The sequence below is a fragment of the Eurosta solidaginis genome, chromosome 1 (assembly GCF_040869045.1).
Source record: "Eurosta solidaginis isolate ZX-2024a chromosome 1, ASM4086904v1, whole genome shotgun sequence".
NCBI classification, from domain to species: Eukaryota; Metazoa; Arthropoda; class Insecta; order Diptera; family Tephritidae; genus Eurosta; species Eurosta solidaginis.
The window spans coordinates 42,275,636-42,293,116 of record NC_090319.1 but is presented as its reverse complement, the minus strand read 5'-3'; the positions used below and the strand labels follow the sequence as shown (position 1 = coordinate 42,293,116).

Sequence of the window (17,481 nt, the reverse complement as noted above, 5' to 3'; positions counted from 1 at the left end):
TGATATTTGCCCCTATTTCAAGCGATTTATTGAGTTTTGAAAGAAATTTGTTATTTATTGGTGAACTGCTGGGCCAGGCTCAGTTATGTACTTCAACCAAAAAAGGATTTCTAAGCTACGGTATGGTTATCACAAAAGCGTTATGCTATGTCATCAATAACAGAGTACATTGCTTTCCATAAGGTTTATTGCACCAGCTGTTTTGTATGGAGTTTGCCAGGGCCATAAAGTACTTATTTAGCAATTTTCTTTTTATCTCATGTTCTATTCATTAAAGAGGGAACTTTCAGGCTAATAAGACAGCTTCATCTCACAACCTAAGTCATTTGCATGTGCCACCAACATTTGCATACAATCAAAAACATTTTTTTATCGCAATTATAAAACATTTATTTAAAGATAACACAAAAAAAAAACAAAATATCGTCATTTCGACTGCTGATTGGAATATCACCAAATCTCAACTGCCGTTCCGAAAAAGCTCTATCTTAGAATAATTTTTATATGCTTTGACGTGAGCTGCAAAGTGTATAACAAAATATGAAATGGGGCGTTCAGCCGAGTTAGTGGGATTTTCCACTCAGTAGTCGATGCATAACAACAACCTGCAATTAAGGAATATTTTCATTTAAAAAGAGTTGAACTTCATCAGTAGTTACATTTGTAAAAATAGTCGGTAAAAGGCGGTTATTACAATTATTATTATGTGATGCCACCGCACAAAGTCGTCGATTTATAACGACCGGTGTCCCACAATCTACAAAGCACTCATCAGTTGTAGCACTAGCAGCACACATCATTGCTGGTGTGAAACGTTGTTGTCGTTGTTGTCGTTGTTGTTGTTGTTGTCGTTGTCGTCGTTGTCGTTCCATGTGATATAGCAACTGGCAATGAACATATTCAAATGCAGTCAAGACATTAGATAGGAGTGGTTTCGAATGCTCTGGTCTAAATCTCTGACCCCATCCAATAACTTGTATATCTGTGGGCGTGTCAAATGAGCAACCGAAAAGTCCTATTGGTTGTACTCTGGCGCTCAGTTGAAACTCTCCAAACACTGTCACAACAGCAATATTAAAATCCCATTGTGTATAGCAATTATAAGAAGGATGGCGGGCTACATGCCTCACTTCGAGCTCTTGTCTATATTGCCCCATACTATATAAATTAGTTTCACCAGCTACAATATTGAACAACTTCCTATCTGTATATGGAAAACTCACACAACTTGCAGCTGTGACCACCTTGCGCAAAGTTACTAATGTGCCAACACAATCAGTTAATATGCCATACTGTATCGATACTAAATGTGGACTTCTGTCTATAGTCCAATCTCTACCACCTATCATACGATATTCCGAATACGGATATGCCAACATGCAGCCAAGCATAACAAATAAAAGCGCTAACCAATTGCGTGAATACATTTTCGTTTAAGACTATTTCCACCGGTTTTAAAGTTTAAACTACACCAAGATCAATTTTGTGGACGCTATTTATACATAATTGGGCCGTGTGAATGAAAAATAAGCAAAAACATTTCGTTCTAGTTTCCAGGAATTTGAAGAATAAAAACACCTCTACATTTTAATTAAAGCTATTTATTTTATTTTTTTTCACTCAACCCATTTAACCTTGCGTAAATTTTTTGTTAGAAATGCCCAATTAAAATATCAATGCCCTTAATGAGGAAAAATACAAAATGTTTATACAGCTTTTTAAAATGACATTTCTATAAAAATTTGTTATTATATTAGCTTTATATTTTTATGAACAGAACAAAGAAAACACTTAATTAGTTTCATTTGTTTCTAAACTGCTAACATGTTCTATCGCATACTGCCAAACAACCAGAGTTCGGGACAGTGCAATAAATTTTGAGTAACAACACTGCTCGAACTTAATCGGGATGAAATAATCAAGATCTTGTTCAAAGTGTTAATGATACCTTAATTTGTAACGGATTGAAGCATCTTTCCATCTTTCTCATGTTCGTAAAATTAATGTGTTTTAGACGGCTTCTATAGGAATTTTGAAAATGAGTTTACCTCGTTTCAAATAAAACAACTTTCTTACTGTAGAATTTTTGATGTTTTTACAAGAGAATGTGGGGTCCCAACCACGATTTGTAAGCTTTATGTTTTTTTGAGAAAACGTATTAAAAACTTATATTACGTTTACTTTGCTTGTTGGGATCTTTATAGAAAGTAATTTTTATACTCAACTGAGCAGAGATCGCAGAGTATATTAACTTTTTTCGCATAACGGTAATCCGTAACGGCATAAACTAATCGAGATAGATATAGACTTCCATATATCAAAATGATCTGGTCGAAAAAAGAAATTCATTTAGCCATGTCCGTCCGTCCGTCCCTCCGTACGTAAACACGATAACTTGAGTAAATTTTGAGGTATCTTGATAAAATTTGGCATGTAGGTTCCTGGTCACTCATCTCAGATCGTTATTTTAAATGAACAATATCGGACTATAACCACGCCCACTTTTTCGATATCGAGAATTTCGAAAAACAGAAAAAATGCGATAATTCATTACCAAAGACGGCTAAAGCGATGAAGCTTGGTACGTGAGTTGAACTTATGACGCAGAATAGAAAATTAGTAAAATTTTGGACAATGGGCGTGGCACCGCCCACTTTTAAAAGAAGGTAATTTCAAAGTTATGCAAGCTGTCATTTGGCAGTCGTTGAAGATATCATGATGAAATTTGGCAGGAACGTTACTCCTATTACTATATGTGTGCTAAGTAAAAATTAGCAAAATCGGATTACGAACACGCCCACTTAAAAAAAAATTTTTTTTTAAGTCAAATTTTAACAAAAAGTATATAAGTAAATTAAGTCAACATTCAACTCCAGTAATGATATGGTGCAACAAAATACAAAAATAAAAGGGAATTTTAAAATGGGCGTGGCTCCGCCGTTTTTCATTTAATTCGTCTAGAATACTTTTAATGCCATAAGTCGAACAAAAATTTACCAATGCTTGTGAAATTTGGTAGGGGCATAGATTTTATGACGCTAACTGTGTCCTGTGAAAATGGGCGAAATCGGTTGAAGCTGTGCCCAGTTTTTATACACAGTCGTCCCTCTGTCCTTCCGATCGGCCGTTAACACGATAACTTGAGCAAAAATCGATATATCTTTACTAAACTCAGTTCACGTACTTATCTGAACTCACTTTGTATTGGTACAAAAATGGCCGAAATCCGACTATGACCACGCCCACTTTTTCTATATCGAAAATTACGAAAAATAAAAAAATGCCAAATTCTATACCAAATATGGAAAGAGAGATGAAACATGGTAATTGGATTGGTTTATTGACGCAAAATATAACTTTAGAAAAAACTTTGTAAAATGGGTGTGACACCTACCATATTAAGAAGAAGAAAGTGAAAAAGTTCTGTAGGGCAGGAATACTGTTCGTGGTAGTACATATATAAATAAATTAACGGTACCCGACAGATGCGGTTCTGGGTCACCCTGGTCCACATTTTAGTCGATATATCGAAAACGCCTTCACATATACAACTTCTAATATACAACTCATTAATACCTTTAATTTGATACCCATATCGTACAAACACATTCTAGAGTCATCCCTGGTCCACCTTTATGGCGATATCTCGAAAAGACGTCCACCCATAGAACTAAGGCCTGCTCCCTTTTAAAATCCTCATTAACACCTTTCATTTGAAACCCATATCGTACAAACAAATTCTAGTCACCCCTGGTCCACCTTTATGGCAATATCTCGAAAAGATATTCATTTAGCCATGTCCGCCCGTCCGTCCGTAAACACGATAACTTGAGTAGATTCTGAGGTATCTTGATGAAATTTGGTATGTAGGTTCCCAGGCGCTCATCGGTGTTTAAAATGAACGAAATCGGACTACAACCACGCCCACTTTTTCGATATCGAAAATTTCGAAGAACCGAAAATGTGCGATAATTCAAAGACGGAAAAAGCGATGAAACTTGGTAGGTGGGTTGAACTTATGACGCAAAATAGAAAATTAGTAAAATTTTGCACAATGGGCGTGGCACCGCCTACTTTTAAAAGAAGGTAATTTAAAAGTTTTGCAAGCTGTCATTTGGCAGTCGTTGAAGATATCATGATGAAATTTGGCAGGAACGTTACTGTATATATGTACGGTAAATAAAAATTAAAAAATTGGATGACGAACACGACCACTTTTAAAAAAAAATTTTGTTTAAAGTCAAATTTTAACAAAAAATTTAATATCTTTACAGTATACAAAAGAATTATGTCAACAATCAACTACAGTAAGGATATGGTGCAACAAAATACAAAAATAAAACAAAATTTCAAAATGGGCGTGGCTCCGCCCTTTTTCATTTAATTCGTCTAGAATACTTTTAATGCCATAAGTCGAACAAAAATTTACCAATCCTTTGGTAGGTGCATAGGCTCTAAGACGATAACTGTTTTCTGTGAAAATGGGCGAAATCGGTTGAAGCCAGGCCCAGTTTTTATACGCAGTCGACCGTCTGTCCTTCCGCTCGGCCGTTAACATGATAACTTGAGAAAAGTCGATATATCTTTACTAAACTTAGTTCACGTACTTATCTGAACTCACTTTATCTTGGTATAAAAAATAGCCGAAATCCCACTATGACAACGCCCACTTTTCGATATCGAAACTTACGAAAAATTAAACAAATGCCATAATTCTATACCAAATACGAAAAAAGGGATGAAACATAGTAATTTGATTGGTTTATTGACGCAAAATATAGCTTTAGTAAAAACTTTGTAAAATGGGTGTGACACCTACCATATTAAGTAGAAGAAAATGAAAAAGTTCTTCAGGACGAAATCAAAAGCCCTTTGAATCTTGGCAGGAATACTGTTCGTGTTATAACATATATATATATATATATATATAAATAAATTAGCGGTACCCGACAGATGATGTTCTGGGTCACCCTGATCCACATTTTGGTCTATATCTGGAAAACGCCTTCACATATACAACTAATGGCCACTCCCTTTTAAAACCTTATTTAATACCTTTGGTGGCCACCGTGGTGTGATTGTAGCGTGCTCCGTCTACCACACCGTATGCCCTGGGTTCACACCCCGAGCAAAACAACATCAAAATTTTAGAAATAAAGTTTTTCAGTGTTTGACAAGCGCTCCGGGTGTATTTCTGCCATAAAAAGCTCTCAGTGAAAACTCATCTGCTTTGCAGGTGCCGTTCGGAGTCGGCATAAAACATGTAGGTCCCGTCCAGCCAATTTGTAGCGAAAATCAAGAGGAGCACGATGCAAATTGGAAGAGAAGCTCGGCCTTAGATCTCTTCAGAGGTTATCGCGCCCTACATTTATTTATTTAATTTGATACCCATAACGTATAAATACATTCTAGAGTGACCCCTGGCCCACCTTTATGGCGATATCCCGAAATGGCCTATAGAACTATGGCCCACTCCCATTTAAAATACTCTTTAATACCTTCTATTTGAAACCCATGTCATACAAACACATTCCAGGGTTACCCTAGGATCATTTTCCTACATGGTGATTTTCCCTTATTTTGTCTCCAAAGCTCTCAGCTGAGTACGTAATGTTCGGTTTTCACCCGAACTTAGCTTTCCTTTCTTGTTCATATTGAAGTTATGTTTAGCCTATGGCCATCTTTGGAAGGTTTTTAGTGCGTGATTCAAACTTAGTTGTGATCGGCCGATCCGTTTAGGTCGCAACCCGATTTATACCTACATACAAACATTCATAATTTTAACTTTATATATAAGTTATAACAGCAGTATCCAGCGGTTGACGCAGTTACTCACGTTGCTGAGCATGTGGCCGCGCTATGTTGCGTGTTGAAGTTTCGCTGACGCAGCACACGCGCAGAATAAGCGGAAGTTAATTGCGACAACGATTGGTGTAGTTGCAGAGATTGTGATTGAACAGCATAATCTAGTTTTAGTTAAGTAAACTATTTTTTATACAATAATTGGTTAGCATAGCATAATTACTTTAACACAAGAACTTAGCTGCTAGGTAAATTACTTTGTTCGAGTCAGTTCAATTTGGATCGTGCAAGAGCACAGAATAAATTTTATAACGTTAACATATTTCTCATGTTTATTTTAATACGGTGAACGGACAGTTCACCGCAACTTTAATTTTTTATCGCCTCGCCTGCTGTGAGGCTTAATTAGCGCCCGCGCAGTTCTCGGTGCAGAGTGTATAAAATTTGATAAAAAAGGACCAATTAATAAAAGTATTTAAATCGAACACAAAAAAAGTAAAGTGAAAGTAAAGTGAAAAAAAGGACCAATTAATAAAAGTATTTAAATCGAACACAAAAAAGTAAAGGGAAAGTAAAGCGAAACAAAATAATACGTACTAAAGAAAAAAGTATTTAAAACAGACACAAAAATAAAGAGAAGTGAAACAAGATAATAAGTACTAAGGAAAACATAAATTAGTAAATCGAGCACGCAGGAAAAACAGGGTGAGAGCGAAATCATAAAAAACAAGTACCAGAGTGTCAAGAACCAAAACACCAACAGCGGCTGAATGAAATTTTGCTATTTGTGAGTAGATAGCGCAACTGTTAACACCTTTTTTTCTTTTCTGTATATTCCTAGAAACATGAACACTGAGGAAATGAAAAAATCCCTTTTGGAAATGTATGGCGCAGTAAACGCCATTCTCTCGCAACTAAACCGCTTCGAGGAACGCCTAAAAAGTGTCGAAACAAAGAGCAATGTAGAGTCCATACAGGGACTCAGCCAAAATTTGGTAAGACTAGAAGAACAGCTAGAGGATGTGCGCAGACAATCTGCAGACACCGACCCACAACCAGTAGAGGAGCCACTCGTAATCCCTGAGGACTGAGGGCGAACTGAACGAAATTTCAAAACTCCCAGATTCTGTCAAGGAACTCCAAATATTTGACGGATCACGAGAACACTATTCCTCTTGGATCCACAGCGCAGAACAAATCGTTAGGGATTATCAGGTTGTTCGGCAGAAGCCGATCTATAGGGCCATATTAAGGCATATTAGGTTTAAGATTATGGGGGCAGCAGACGCTGCACTGGTATCCCACAATATCCTGGATGCTGATTGGGAAAATATTAAGGAAATCCTTTCCCTGCACTATGCCGGTGCCAGAGACATTGAAACGCTTGATCAATAACTAACCCATATACTCAGCAACGTGAGTAACTGGGTGAACCGCTGGGTACTGCTTAAGGAAATACTGACGACCGCAGAAGTCCTGACATTCCCCAACTTTGAGAAGGCCTTCAATCTAACGACTGATGCGTCTGATTTTGCGATCGGTGCGGTGCTCTCACAAGACCATGATAGCAAAGACAAGCCAATAGCGTTTATATCACGAAGCTTGACCACCACAGAGGAGGGGTACGCAACGAATGAAAAAGAAATGCTAGCCATCGTCTGGGCCTTAGACAACCTCCGAAATTATTTGTACGGTGCTAGGAAGATTCGAATTTTTACCGATCATCAACCGCTAACCTTCTCTTTAAGCAACCGTAATTATAACGCCAAGCTCAAGCGATGGAAATCTATGATAGAGGAGTATAATTACGAACTCATCTATAAGCCAGGAAAATCGAACGTCGTAGCTGACGCTCTCTCTCGGCTAAAAAATCAGGTAAATCAACTAACAACGACGTCCGAATCCGAATATGCCAGCGAAAACGCAACCATGGGCTCAACGTCGTACTCGGCAAACGATGGCAGCTCAACCTGCGACACCGTTCATAGCGCAGATCGGGATAACTCAGATTTAATTCCATTCGTCCAGGTACCTCTGAACGTGTTGAGGAATCCAATTGTGTTTGGGGGTAGGTTACAAATATGCGAGGAACCTCATCCTGGTTACCTGCGACACTATGTAGGAATAGAGGGTATAGGCGAACAAGAACTCGTTAATGTGCTTAAGGAAAAGCCTAGACCGAATGTAATCAACGGCATAAAAATTCCAGAAAGTCACTTAGGGTTGCTCCAGAAGGTATATTTAGAAAACTTTTTACACTATAAAATACGGGTAGCTAAAATTCTTGTAGAAGACCTACGAAACTCAGATAGAGTCCTTGAAGTCATATGGGAGGAGCATAGAAGAGCGCATCGAAACCCCACTGAGAATAGAAAGCAAATCCTAGAGCAATACTACTTTCCGGGAATGAGCAATAAGATTAGAACATGTGTTTCATCGTGCGAAACATGTAAACTTAGCAAGTATGATAGGCACCCAAACTACAAAGGACACCAATCCCATCACATCCGTGTGAAATCATTCACATAGACATATTCGAAATTCAAGGGAAAAGTTTTTAAGTTGCATAGACAAATTCTCAAAATTTGCTAAACTTTTCCACATTAGAAACAAATCCACTCTGCACCTTAAAGAGAAAATGGTGAAACTACTATACTATTTTACGACCCCTACAATTTTGGTAACCGACAATGAACGAGGATTGATAAGCCCGATAATACAAAATTTACTCGAATCGTTAGGAATCAGCCTTTATCGTACGCCATCCCAGAGAAGTGAGGTAAATGGCCAAGTAGAAAGGCTCTATTCCACCCCTATCGAAATATTTAGGTGTTTAAAATTAGACAATCCCACTTTCAAGACAAAAGAGCTGGTAAATATAGCGGTAGATCGCTATAACAATACCATTCACTAGGTAACAAACCGAAAGCCAAGTGAGATATTTTTCAATCGTTCAAAAGCCTCTAGTTACCAGGAACTCCTAGACAAAAGTAGGAAAATAAATAAATACCTGAAAACACTGCTAACCCAAAAGCAAATTGCCCAGATCGAACGGCATAACAGGAAAAGATCGCTATCGGAGCGTTATGATGAAAACGATGTCATATACGTGAAGGATAAACAGATTAAGGGAAAAAAGAAACCACCTTTCAAAAAAGAAATAGTTCCCAAAGACAACAAAGTCACAGTAACCACATTTATTTATTTATTTATTTATTTGTAGTCATACATGACGAGAGTGCACTTACAGACTAATTACAAAACTTTAGATTTTTTTTTGTTTTTTTTTTGTGCTTAGTATAAAATAATAAATGTTAAGTGATCAATATAAATATTACACGATTATAGAATTACAATATTAATCAAAACTTACAAGTAGTGAAGCTACAAATTTGGCTTTAGAGCTAAATAAATCAGAGGTAAAAGAACCCGATGGAGAGTTAAGTTCCCTTAAAGCTCTATAGATAAGTGCATTGCTAGCATAAGTACTTCTGACTTGTTTTAAGGAAAAAAGATCGTTATTCCTAAGACAACGCTGCGGGACATGGAAAAATATACGTTCAAGTAAAAGAGGGCAATCTATTGTACCATTTATAATGTCGAACACTGTAGAGAGGGAGAGAATAGTTCTTCTGGAGTTTAACGATTTCAGGTTGATTAATTTGCATCTGGCAATATATGGTGGAAGTGGGTCTATAAAATTTAATGAGCGTAGAGCATAGTGCAAAAACACCTTTTGAACACGTTCAAGTCGTTTGATATGACAATCAAAATATGGTCTCCAAATAAAGACCCCATATTCAAGTTTGGAGCGAACAAGTGACGTGTATAAGAGCTTCAGCGTATACGGATCACTAAAGTCCGAACTAAACCGACGAATGAAAGCAAGCATAGCATACGATTTTGCTATAGTGCTATTGATATGGCTCAAGAATGAAAATTTAGCATCGAAAATAACACCCAGGTCGGATATTTCATTCAGGGTGGATAGGTTAGAGTTGCCAATGGAATAGGAGGTGGGAATAGAGGAACGAGACTTCGCAAACGACACATGGAAACATTTACTAACATTAAGAAGAAGTCGATTTTTTTCACACCACAAAACAACGTTGTTTAAATCATTCTGAATTCTGGATGAATCAGACAGAGAACGAACAGAGGAATAAATTTTAAGATCGTCAGCGTATAGCAGAAAATTGGAGAAGGTAAAACACTCACAAATATCATTAATAAAAATGATAAAGAGTAAGGGCCCCAGAATGCTACCTTGAGGCACACCAGAGGAGGCAATAAAGTTATAAGATGATAAATTGTCAACAACTACAATGCAATGCCGAGAAGAAAGGTACGATTTTATCCAAGATAGAAAAGTAGAGTGAAAGCCCAGATTCGCCAACTTTTCAACTAAAATTGTGTGACTCACTTTGTCAAAGGCCTTGGAAAAGTCAGTATAAATAGTGTCAATTTGCAGGTGATCATTAAAAGCAGATGTACAGAATTCAGAAAACACTGCAAGGTTGGTAACCGTGGATCGACCAGACATGAAGCCATGTTGGTTGATCGAAATATATCTCTTGATGGAAAAGAACATCTTTTGCTTGACAATATATTCAAACAATTTAGATAAGGTTGACAATTTTGAAATTGGCCTGTAGTTGGCAATATCATTTTCATTACCTTTTTTGAAAACAGGCGTGATAGAGGTAAATTTCCAGGCATCAATAAAAACACCCGAATGAAGTGATTTATTAAAGATTATCATAAGAGGATAAGCAACAGCAGTGCAGTTTTTGAAAAGGTAAGATGAGAAACCATCAACATCCGAACTCGTAGACGACTTAATATGCAGAATACCATCGAGCACATCATCAGGCGATAGGAAAAGTGATCCAAAATTAATTGGTGAATTGGTATCTGGGAAATAGTTGTCAACGAACGGCTCAGACGACGACTCGAAATTAGAGCTGAAAAAGTCAGCAAAAAGATTAGCGGCCTCTTGCGGAGAGGATGCACTGGTTCCATTATAGAACACATCCGATGGTATGCTAGAACACATTCTTTTGGATTTAACAAAACGCCAAAAAGACTTTGGATTTTGCTTGATGTCAGATTCAAAATTATGAACATAATCTCGGTATAAGTCCTTATTTAGCTTTTTAAACTCTTTGCGATAGCGGTGCAATTTTTCTTTATGAGAAACAGAGTTAGAAGACTTGTACTTTTTGTAAAATTTGTTTCTTAGATTCTTCAACCTCTTTTATTTCGATGTATACCATGGTATCCTATGGCATTTCTTCCCAAAAACTGGAACATGTTTTGAACAAAATGTTTGAATTCTATTTCTAAATACTTCAAAGCATTCCTCAGTATTGATATTAGCAAGTAAGGAGTCCCAATCTAAGGCAGCTATATCCAAATTAACATTATGCAAGTTTCCACGTTTGAAATTGAAACTTGAACAAACACTTTTAAGCGAAACTTCTCTAAAATTATAGAACTCAATAAGTAAAATAAGAGGAATATGATGAATGGTTGTCTTAGAAATAGGATCCAAACATTCGGTTATAGAAAAATTTATATTATCATTAACGAAAATAAGATCAAGATATCTAGAAAGACTATTGGAAAAATGGTTAACCTGAGAAAGATCTAAGCTTGCCATGTTGTCGACAACGTAAGACTCTGGAAAACTAATAACAGTTTTTGGAAAGAATGTAAAGTTGTTATCACAGGAAATCCACTCTAAATTACTTAAATTAAAATCACCCAGAATGCAGAAATTACAATTATAATTCTTAGAAACCGAGCCCACAATGTTGTCCACGTGCATTTTATAGATGGCGTCAGCGCTTGCCGGCGGTATGTACGAAGCACAGATTATAAGATCAGACGCACCACGTACACTGATACAAAGCTGATCAAGAAGAGAGTCCCCATTATCCAATGGAACAACAGAGGCTCGATACCTCCTACTGACAGCAATCAAGATGCCGCCACCTCTTAACAGACCAGTTTTTTTAGGGTCTCGATCCTTGCGGAAGACATTGTAAAGATTGGAATCAAAGTATTCATTATCGTAAAAGTCGGAGTTCAGCCAGGTCTCAACAAGTACAAAAACATCATAATCCAAGTGAGCACTCAAATTAAAAATATCTTTAGATTTTGTCCTGATGCCAGAGACATTCTGGAAGTAGATTTGGATATTCTTCGCAACCAACTTATTTTCAGCATTTAAGCATGAACTGGCTGAGGCGCGGCGATATTTACAAAAGGGCGAATCTTAACATTCACTGGCCAGATGCATGGATTTAAAACTTTATCGTATAAACCCTCAGATACACCTAATTTAAAGTTGATTTTCCGCAGCTCTGAGACTTGGGTATCCTTTTTTACCAAACAGAAGCAAGCCAGGTATTTTTTATCAATACTAGCTTGTGTGGACACGTACGATAAGATGTCGGCAGTAGAAACATTAGAAGAAAACGATAATAAGTGTAGCTATTTCAATGTAGAAACTACACTTAGCTCACTACTGGTATTAGAGCCGATAAATAGGGGTGGGCTAAGTTTCTTACGTGAAGTTTTAGAAGCAGTATTCAAATCAGGCATGCCACCCTTATTTGGTGATTCCAAATCAGTTCGCGCAGGTGAAACAGCAGGCTGTAGGGTATGCTGAGTGGCAGTAATACTGGCATAACTTTTTTTGGCTTGTTTATTATTATTTACACTGCCAGCTAGTGCAGCAGTAGGAGAGCAAGTATCACTACTTAACGATATTTTGGCGTGTTTGTTGTTAGCAAAGCCAGCATTCTCAGTAGCGGGAGGTGTTGAAACTGCAGCTGATAATGACTTCGAACTAGTCGCATTGGCATTGAGATCATTTGCATTATAACAATTATACGTACCAATAGACGTAGCATTGGCCGTAGCAGCATCCGAACAAGAAGGAGAAGGCAGAAAAGAGATTAAACTGTCAGCACCGTTGTTGGCAGCCGAAAATTGATGATGAGCGTTCGTGGTATCACAACAGCGTGCCTTATTTACATTTGAAGAAAACTTAAATAGTGCATTGTTTTTATCAGAAAGTAGAGCGCGCATGGCACAAAGCTCACTATGCATGTCATTAGATTTTTTTAGCAAGAGTTTATAGTCATCACATACTGTACTCAAAGTCGAAAGAATACGAGCATTCTCTTCCCTAAGAGCAGTCATTTCTTTAATGATAGTAGCGGAATGTATTTTGCAGTTGTTGTCACACTCAATAGAATGGCTTTTCGATGCATTGTTGTTGGTAGAGGAAAAGAGTGGAGGCGAACGAATTGATTTACGACGTTCAGACAAGCAAGACTTGCAAAAGAATTGTCTATTAGAATTTAAGAGAAAATCCGCATCATCGGAATATAAGTCAACGCACTCCAAATGGAAATACTCTTTGCATTGAGCACAAGATATTTTTGGTTTACCGCGGTCAACTTTATGCCCGCACACACACGGCATCACACAAATATATATTATTTATTAATGTTTATTAAAAGTAAAATCCACAAATTTAAAGTCAATATCAATATTGTCAAGTGAAAATGGCTTTTCGATGTAAGAAAACCGATAAATAGGTACTTTTACATATTAAAACCCAAAAAAACACAGTGAAAAATTCGTGAAAAACCCGAAAAAAGAGCAGAGCGAAAAAAAGACGTCCGCACTCCTCGACTGCTCAACTGAAAACTGGTAAAAAAGTCCATAAATTGCACATAAAAAATTTAAAGAAACGCGGCAATGCACATAATAAATAGAAACCATTTGAAATCATAGCTACAAGAGCGGGCTTATTAGTGGGACCAATCGTGCCTTAGTAGGTTGTGGCGCCATCGAAATTGACAAATAGCTACGCTACTCCCAAAAGGGATACCCACGATCCCCCATAGCTGGTTCGAGAACAGCATGATGGAAAAAAAACCAAAAGAAAAAAAAACATATTTCTGAATTTCGTTATTACTTGCTACAACAAAGAAACTAAAAAATACAAACTTAAATGGTAGAACATTGAAATTATTAGATACTACTATGTAGCGCAAAAACAAAAAACAAATATAAAAGAAAACCCAATGATATGTACAAGCAAAAAAAAAAAAAAAAAAAATAGAATGAAAAAACGTCCCTTTTGTAACAATTTTTTCTCGGCCACTAATCTCTTAACCTCACAATAACATAAATAACTTCCAACAACCACTAACCTACTAACACCAATAATGTTAGGTATGGTCTTTCCAATTGCAGCCTCCCACTGTTGGCGTCGGCCATCAGCGGCCTACACATTTTCCATTATAAGGCACCAATCGTTAGTATCCAGAGCGGAAATGGGTGGATCATCAGCGGATCCTTCAAACTTATACATGCTATCAACCTCCAGCAGTACGCTACTATCATATCGAAGATGGAAAAACTGGCTTACCAACTACTAAAACGAACTGACGACCAGCTCCTAGCACAAGTCTATATCAACCAAACTCTGCAGCGCATCGAAGAGCTGACGGGGAACACGAAAAGAATCAGACCCTCCCGATCTATTGACTGGATGGGCTCTGCGTGGAAATGGCTAGTAGGATCACCCGATGCCACTTATTGGGACAATATCCTCCACAGCCAGGGTGAAATCATAGAAAACAATAATCACCAATACAAAGTAAACAAAGATCTATTCACGGCAACTTTAGAAATTTCCAAAAAAATTTATGAAATTGTAAGCCGCACCAATTCGGTAATGAAGGAAGCTGAGGCAGAACAATTCGAGCAGAGCGCCCTTCATAATATCGTGCTCGTCCGAGAAGAGGTCAATGAAGTAGTACGGGCATGTCAACTAGCTAAACGTGGAATTATTAACACTAACCTACTCGACATGGACGAAGTTAATCAGATCCTGTCAGAAATAGAAACACTACCTTACCAAAATATAATTGAGGCAATTGAATACGGAAAACCATCAATATATACAAATGGGACTATGCCCCTATACGTTCAATTAATACCCAAAGTAACAGAGAAGAAGTATAACCTATTAACTACTCGCGCCGGTATCTACGAAGGCAAACAACTGGGCCTTCCATTCGATAAAATGCTCGTCAACCAAGAAGAAACATATAGACTCAAGGAAAATTGCTTGACAATCAGTTCATCTACGGTATGTGAATCAGAGTCCTTGAGCAAATTGGAAGATAATACCTGCCTACCTCGGTTGCTGAAAGGAGGTGACGCTAGCTGCCAATTCATCAGGGGCAATGGCACGATAATCGAATTGATAAACGATAACACAATTTTTATCTCAAACTATCAAGGTGTAGTGGAAAGTAATAACGATACTAGCAATATAAATGGCACCTACGTTATCTAGTTAAGTAACGAAACGATAAAAACTGGCAACCAAGTGTTCTCCAGCAACGAAGCAATCACAGCTCAAGCCTTGCCAGCCGTACTAGCAAACGTCAAAATCCACACTACAAAGATCAATCTGGAGTACGTTCATGATATCACGATGTAAAACGTTGGATATCTAGGGTATGTAAACGGGAAAACTAACTTCTCGTTAGTCACGGAAGCTGCCTCGATATTCGCAATATCCCTCATCGTCACCATGCTATGGAAATGGGACACTAGGAAGCTAGATATTCCACCAGTTCAAATTCCGATGCAATGGGCCACAAACACGAAGATCTTCAAGGGCCAATCTGCCCATGAAATCCGTAGCCTGGACGACAGCGTACCAGTCAAGCCAGTCAGAATAACATTACGCCAAGTAACCAGATCGACTCTATAAAAGATATATCCACTTCACAATTTTCATGCTTCGATCTGCGGGACGCAGATCTTTAAAGGGGGAGGAGTTATAACAGCAGTATCCAGCGGTTGACCCTGTTACTCACGTTGCTGAGCATGTGTGCGCGCTATCTTGCGTGTTGAAGTTTCGCTGAAGCAGCACACGCGCAGAATAAGCGGATGTTAATTGGGACAACGATTGGTGTAGTTGCAGAAATTGTGATTGAACAGCATAATCTAGTTTTAGTTAAGTAAACTATTTTTTATACAATAATTGGTTAGCATAGCATAATTACTTTAACACAAGAACTTAGCTGCTAGGTACTTTGTTCGAGTCAGTTATATTTGGATCGTGCAAGAGCACAGAATAAATTTTATAATGTTAACATATTTCTCGTGTTTATTTTAATTCGGTGAACCGACAGTTCACCGCAACTTTAATTTTTTATCGCCTCGCCTGCTGTGAGGCTTAACTTATATATAGATAGAAGATATGGATAGACTGAAGTTAACAAAACATTTTAACGGCGGAAGATTACTAAATCCAAATCCCATTTTAAGAAGGTGCCATGCGCCCTTTTCCCCAATTCCACATTTTACTGGAGGTGTTAGGACTTAACCTCATATAGCTCCTTACCAATTTTCACTATCCTACCATTACTACATCCAGAGACATGTATATGATAAATTCCATTTATATGGGAGTTTCCACGCCCCCTTCTCTCCCACCCCAGATTTTCTTGGAGGTGTTAGGGATTGACCTCATATAACTCCTTACTGAACTTCAATGTTCTAGCATGAATACCTTCAGATTTATGTAGTACCAAATATTTATTTTTAATGGGAGGTGCCACGCCCCTTTTCTATATCGATATTATTTTTAGCCTATGAACATCCTTGTAAGGTTTCTAGTGGGCCGTGCAAATTTGGTTGTGATCGGTGTAGGGTTTTCTACTTGAGTTAAATATACTTTATTTTTGTAAATTATTTTTGAATTATTTTATTTTGTATATTATTTCAAAATGAAAATTTTATTGATGGTTATTTTAAAAATTTAAAAATGTAAAGATATTTAATTTAATTAATAAATAAAGATTTATTAAAATATATTGTTATTACTATATATATTGGCGATCCTACCAACGATCCTCTACCAAATCTTAAATATCAAACTCAAATCTTCAACCTCCAACTTTATACCATTAACCGCTAAGATCCGAGAAGCAGTTGCCTTCAACCAGATTGAGAATTTTTCTTTTGCAAATAGTATTTATGTGAAATCATGACAAAATTGTTTTAGAAAAGATGTTGCTACTCACCGAGGTTCGCCATAATATTGGCATTCTGGGAGCGGCGCTGAACAAGGTCTCAGATCCCATCACACAAGCTAATGGGTTGCAGCCAACAAAATGTATTTCCTTGCTATTTATAACTTAGCACGCGTTAAACAATTTATTTCTTTACAAAAACAAGTAGATCTATTTGATAAAAATTAAAGAGAAATTTAATTGTAAAACAAAACAAAAAATACTATAAATCCTATATAATTCCAAAATCTTCGTGAAATCTTCATACAAGTAAAATAATAAAAATAGTTTTCTTATTAAAATGTTCTAAATTATAATAGCATTAAATATATTTTAATTTTGTACACGCCTTCTCCAGTTTTTAATATCTTTAGTTTATAAATATAAGAAATTCAAAAAAAATAGGGCATACAAATTTAAAATAAAACAATAACTCCAAACCACTTCAGAGCAAAGAAATAACTTTAAATTTAGAGGTCAAACATATTTCCACAATTTTAGAAAATCTCTAAAGATTTCTTAAGATAAATTTTAACAACAAAGCTCAAGAATATACCTATTA

The 17,481-nt window shown here is 37.0% G+C and overlaps 1 long non-coding RNA gene across 1 annotated transcript; it reads left to right on the top strand.

The window, feature by feature from the left end:
• The first annotated feature begins 6,267 nt into the window (after positions 1-6,267).
• Positions 6,268-17,051, top strand: LOC137252419 (uncharacterized). The gene is made up of 3 exons (XR_010953553.1): positions 6,268-6,507; positions 6,644-6,797; positions 14,080-17,051. It is a non-coding gene; the product is annotated as an uncharacterized lncRNA (long non-coding RNA).
• Positions 17,052-17,481: the final 430 nt, after the last annotated feature.